The sequence below is a fragment of the Physeter macrocephalus genome, chromosome 7, assembly GCF_002837175.3.
Source record: "Physeter macrocephalus isolate SW-GA chromosome 7, ASM283717v5, whole genome shotgun sequence".
Classification (NCBI taxonomy): Eukaryota; Metazoa; Chordata; class Mammalia; order Artiodactyla; family Physeteridae; genus Physeter; species Physeter macrocephalus.
In genome coordinates this window covers 105,151,673-105,157,702 of record NC_041220.1, presented here as the reverse complement: position 1 = coordinate 105,157,702, position 6,030 = coordinate 105,151,673, and positions in this window count along the sequence as shown.

Below are 6,030 nucleotides of genomic sequence, written 5' to 3'. Positions count from 1 at the left end.
TAAGTGAGAAAGAGAAAAACAAATACTGTATGCTAACACATATATATGGAATCTAAAAAAAAAATGGTTCTGAAGAACCTACGGGCAGGACAGGAATAAAGACGCAGACGTAGAAAAGGGTAAGCTGGGGCGAAGTGAGAGAGTGGCATGGACATATGTACAATACCAAATGTAAAATAGATAGCTAGTGGGAAGCAGCCTCATAGCACAGGTAGATCAGCTCAGTGCTTTGTGACCACCTAGAGAGGTGGGATAGGGAGGGTGGGAGGGAGGGATATGCAAGAGGGAAGAGATATGGGGACATATGTATATGTATAACTGATTCACTTTGTTATAAAGCAGAAACTAACACCACTGTAAAGCAATTATACTCCAATAAAGGTGTTAAAAATGAAATAGTATATCAATAGTAATAATAGTAGTGATATTTTCTATTTAGTGCTTTTTAAATCCTACACATTAATGTATAATGTTATGATTTTTAATTTTTAACAAAGCCTTGCAAATTGGGATTATAAACCCTCTTTAATGATGGAGAAAAACTGCCTCAGCAAAAATAAGTAGCTAAAGTCCATCCAGCTAATAAGCAGTGTGGATCTAAAGCACATATTCCTTCTACTGCACAGTGCTGCCTCAACATGGGTATAGAGTGTTCGGAAGAAAAACCCGGAGTATTATTTATGCCAATTGTCACAATTTATAGAGGGAAATTGAAGCCAATTATGTAAAGATCAAACATATGCTTAAGATGTAATATATATCAACCTGCAAACTAGATAACACAGAAACTTTACATCAAATTCTTGAAAATATATAGAGGAACCCCTCTATCTGTGGTCTCTGGTTGCAGCTACTGGAACTTGGCAGAAAGTGCCTTAAAAATAGTCTTAATTTACTGCTGTTCATTAAAGTTGTCATGCATCGATTCATTCATTCAAAACTTGGACTCCTGGTAAGTATCAGGAATCTTTACTAAGTCTTGAGGACATACCAGTGATGGGATAAAGAACTCAGAATCTAGGTGAGACCTAGAATGATAGGGCTATCACTGAAAATGTATAAATTTATCAGAACGAGCATGCTACTGGATGCACTTTCAAGACCCACGGGTTGCAGGGAGAGGAACATTTGTTCAGCTTCAGTTGGAGATTGTGAGCCTGGATTCTCAGAGAGGGAAGAAGAGGGATCTTTACTTGAGTTGGATTCATAAGGTTTAGTAGGACCTTTCCAGGTTGGGAAATGAATGAATGGAGATTCTTAGTATTAAGGATCGCACTCTGTAAATGCAAAGACATATGGTGTTTTTTGAGGAAGAATATAATTCGTTGTTATTGGAATATAAAGCATGGCAGGATAGATGGCTATGAGGTAAAAGAGATAAGCAGATATCAACTTAGGAGGTAATTAGAAGATTTTGCAGGTTTTAAGCGGGAAAAATTTATGATCCCATGTGCCTTGCCATTTGTTGCTTGTGTATCTAATAGTTCTGGCAATGTAAATTACATTACCTTAAGCAAAATTAAAAATAATAAACATCACTTTACTGAGGACTTACTGAGTACTGCGACCTGCACTCAGGCATTTGCACATGTTGCCTCTTTTAATCCTTAAAGCAACTCTCTGAGGGCGGGGAACATCAAGAACTTCATCTGAGGTCACACAATTAACAAATGATAGGGTCAAGTTCAAATTGAAGGTTTCCTTCTCCAAAGCCCAGGCTCTCACAAACTACATTCCACCTGAATTTATACATTCTGGGCTCCCTTATTGTGTTGGAAAACATGAAGTTTTACATCAAGGGAGGAGGGGGAAGAAAGTCATTTGTAGTTGGAGAAGTCAGTTGGTGCCAGTGAGCAAGAAGCAGGCCCAGAGTTGAGGGTGAAATGGGTCCGATGTGAAGGAGCTTTAAGGGAAGAGAATGAATAAGTTGAAGATGTCCTGGAACCAAAACCAAAGAACTGAGCAAGGAAGCATTGATCCAACAGCGAAATCCAGGTACAAGTGAGTATACAACTGAAGGCAATTCTGGAGAACTGAGACCCTTCGGGAGAAAGGTGCCAGCTAGAGTGCTGGATAGGAAGACGGGAACTGAGGTCTAGTTCGAGACAATCTGCTTAAGGCTCAGGATAAGGTGAGATCAGATATGTGCAAAAACACCTAGGTATGGAGTAAGTTAATTGAATGGGGAGTGTGTGCCTATAGTAAGTATAATAATAACAATAATAGTGCTAATAATCTTATGGAACTAGTAGATTATAAAGAAAGCATAGACCCTGGAGAGAGATCGTCTGGGTTCACATCTCAGCTTTGTCACTACTAGCTGTGTGACTTTGGGCTGGTTAATTAACCACTCTCTGTCCCAGTTTCTTGATGAATAAAATGGGGTTAATGATAATGCTTATATTTACAGGTTCTGAGGATTAAAGAAGATAATACATATATGTATATATAAAACATTTATTATAGTAGCTGGCACATCCCATAATGCTTGCTGTCATCATTCTTAAAATGACTTTAATATGAGAAAAATTAAGCACAGAGAGGCTGTGTTACTTTCCTGAGATTAAATAGCTAATACGTGGTAGAGGTAGGATTTGAACTGAGAGCCTGTGGTTCCGTAATCCATGCATTTAACCATTATTCAAGGCTTCTTCTTTCAATATAGTATGACTTGGGCTTCTTCCTTAATATGATCAAATCTTGCTTTATAAAACAATCTCAGTTGTATTATCAAATAGTATTATCCAGCGGCTGAATTCTTTTCACTTATCCAGTCATCCATCTCATAGTTTAAAGAACATTTCTTGTTTTAACTAATGACTGTTCAGATATATAGTAAAATGTTTCACGCCTATGGTTACCCATTGCTTTTGAAATGCCATCAATCCCTGGTGATAAGTTGTATTAATTTTGTTATAAATTTGAAATCACGGAAAAGAAACACAGACATGAAGCTGTTCACTTTCTCAAGCGACCTGTCTCCATCTGTTGTGATCAGTCCATTCTAGCACCCCTCAGAATCTCTGCCAGTAAATTAATGTCCTTTTGTAAAGGTGCCTTTTTTTGTGGGTTCTGTCATGTAGCTTTCCCCATTACAGGTGAGGTTAGCAAATAGTCACAAAGCAGAGAATGTTCAAAATGTCCAGAGATGAAGCAGAGGGTGAAATTCAGCTTTGCCAGTGTATCATCCTCAACACTGTAGGACTCTTTATTTTCTTGCTAGGAAGTCAGTGACTCCTGTTAACCAACCATTTGCTACCCACTGAGATCTGAACCCCGCTGAGAGCCCAGATTCATCTTGCCATGCATATTCCCATTCTGTCCTCCAGTCAGATACACTTAGGGTTTTGTTTTGCTTTGTTTTATTGAAGTATAGTGGATTTACAATATTGTTTTAGTTTCGGGTGTACAGTAAAGTAATTCAGTTATATATATATATATATTTAAATATATATAAATAAATATATATATATTCTTTTTCAGAATCTTTTCCAGAATAGGTTATTACAAGATATTGAATATAGTTCCCTGTGCTATACAGTAGGTCCTTGTTGTTTATTTTATATATAGTAGTGTGTATCTGTTAATCCCATACTCCTAATTTACTCCTCCCTCTCTGCCCTTCTCCCTTTGGTAACCATAAATTTGTTTGCTATGTCTGTGAGCCTATTTCTTATTTTTTGTAAATAAGTTCTTTGTATCATTTTTTAGATTCCACATATAAGTGATATCATGTGATATTTGCGTTTCTCTGTCTTATTTCACTTAGTATGATAATCTCTAGGTCCATCCGTGTTGCTGTAAATGGAATTATTTCATTCTTTTTTATGCCTGAGTAATATTCCATTATAGATTATCTATCTATCTATCTATCTATCTATCTACCTATATCTCACATCTTTTTTATCCATTCATCTGTCAATGGATATTTGGGTTGCTTTTCATGTATTGGCTATTGTAAATAGTGCTGCTATGAACACTGGGGTGCATATATCTTTTCAAGTAGAGTTTTTGTCTTTTCTGGATATATGCCCAGGAGTGGGATTGGCTGAGTCATATGGCAGTTCTATTTTTAATTTTTTAAGGAAACTCCACAGTTTTCCATAGTGACTTCACTAGTTTATATTCCCACCGACAGTGTAGGAGGGTTCCCTTTTCTCCATACCCTCGCCAGCATTTATTACTTGTACACTTTTTGATGACAACCATTCTGACTCGTGTGAAGTGATACCTCATTGTGGTTTTGATTTGCATTTCACACTTTTGAGTTTTTTAATGTTCCCTGCTCTCTCTCATTGCCTGAATTTTGCATGTATTGTTCTCTCTGTTTGGAGACAGACACTATCATTTCCCCAAATCACCCTCCACTGATAATGTCAGAACCTGAAAAAGTTAGGATACCTTTCACAGACACTTGCCCTCTGCATTGGTTACAGCAGCTAGGGCTGCTGTAACAAATTAACACCGACTGGGTGGCTTAAGCAACAGAAACTTATTGTCTCACAGTCCTGTAAGCTAAAAGTAAATAAGGTATCAGTATGTTTGGTCTCTTCTGAGGCTTCTTTCCTTGGGCTCTAGATGGCCTCTTCTCCCTGTGTCCTTACCTGGTCTTCCCTCTGTGTATGTCTGTGTCCTAATCTCCTCTAAATTGTACTGGATTAGAGCCACCCTAATGACCCCGTTTTACCTTAATTACTTCTTAAAAGACCCTATCTCAAACACAGTCACATTCTGAGGCCCTGAGAATTAGGATTTCAACATATGGATTTGGGGAGGGTGACACAATTCAGTCCATAACACCCTCCAACCCTGGCGACCCTTCTGCTGAGATTCCTGGAAAGCAGAGTGCCTCCATCGGAGCTCAGTTTACCTGTCTTATGATTCTCTGTTCACTTGTTGTCTCTTAAAGACTATGATCCCTCAAGTCATGGCTACCTCCTACTCGTCTTCTCTCCTTAATTATGTAGCACACTTCCTAACAATATAGGTGGCTAATAAATATATGTTAAACTGATCATTGGTCCAGGAGAAAGGAATAAAATTAATTTAAATACATTCATTAAAGTGTAAGTATAGATTTAACTATATATCTATTGATCTTCCATGTACTAGGTACCTACTCTTATTTCATTAGGAGATTTGATATCTGTTGGTTCTTCTATACTTAAAAAATTATTAAACGACTGATTTTTTTAATCAACTTTCAAGATAACACTCAGCTTCATTTCTTCCTTAAGTATCACTTTCCCTTTCCTTCTATATTTCCACATATTTTAAAGAAGCTCCTATATTATGCAATTAGCAACAGTTAATATATGGCTATGAGACAGGGTGCCTGTGAGTGATTTTCCACATGAGGCATGATTTACTCTGGAATTTAAAGAGGGGGGAGTGTGGAAGTCAAACTAGAAAAATAGTAAAAATAGTAAATATCTGGTTTATGGAAAGCACAGTTTGATTCCTTAGTCAGGACTTGCTCTGGTCAAATACAGCTTTAGGAAAAAGAACCATCAGGTTACATGATTTCTAAACCTCTGTGTTGGACATTCTTACATTTATCTGACTTCATTAATCACAGGAGACCTTCTAAGAAGGTCAACACATCAACAGAAAAGAGATCTGGGATGAGAGTGGGGGTGGACAAGGAGAGACAAAGAAGATACTGATGGATCACATCCCTGCTCCGTCTGTAAATCTCTTGTGCTCCCACCCATTGCCCTTCCGGCTCAGGGCAATGTTTGCTTCAGGTGTTTAATGAACTGCTGAGAGATCAATAGCCTATGGCAGATAACTTTGAAAAATTTCCCTTGATTCAGTCAAGTGTTTTAATTCCTCATTAATTCCGATGATGTAAACCTTTTGTGATTAGCTTGGTAGTTAAATATCCACTCATGAGTGGTGATAAAGTATAAGAAATTCATCCTCTTAGACCTCTGAACCCTACTGGGTTTAGCACTTCACCGGTGCCTATAGCTGTGAAAAATGACCTTCCCAACTTCCCAACTGGTAAGGTCATGTCTTTAGCCAGTT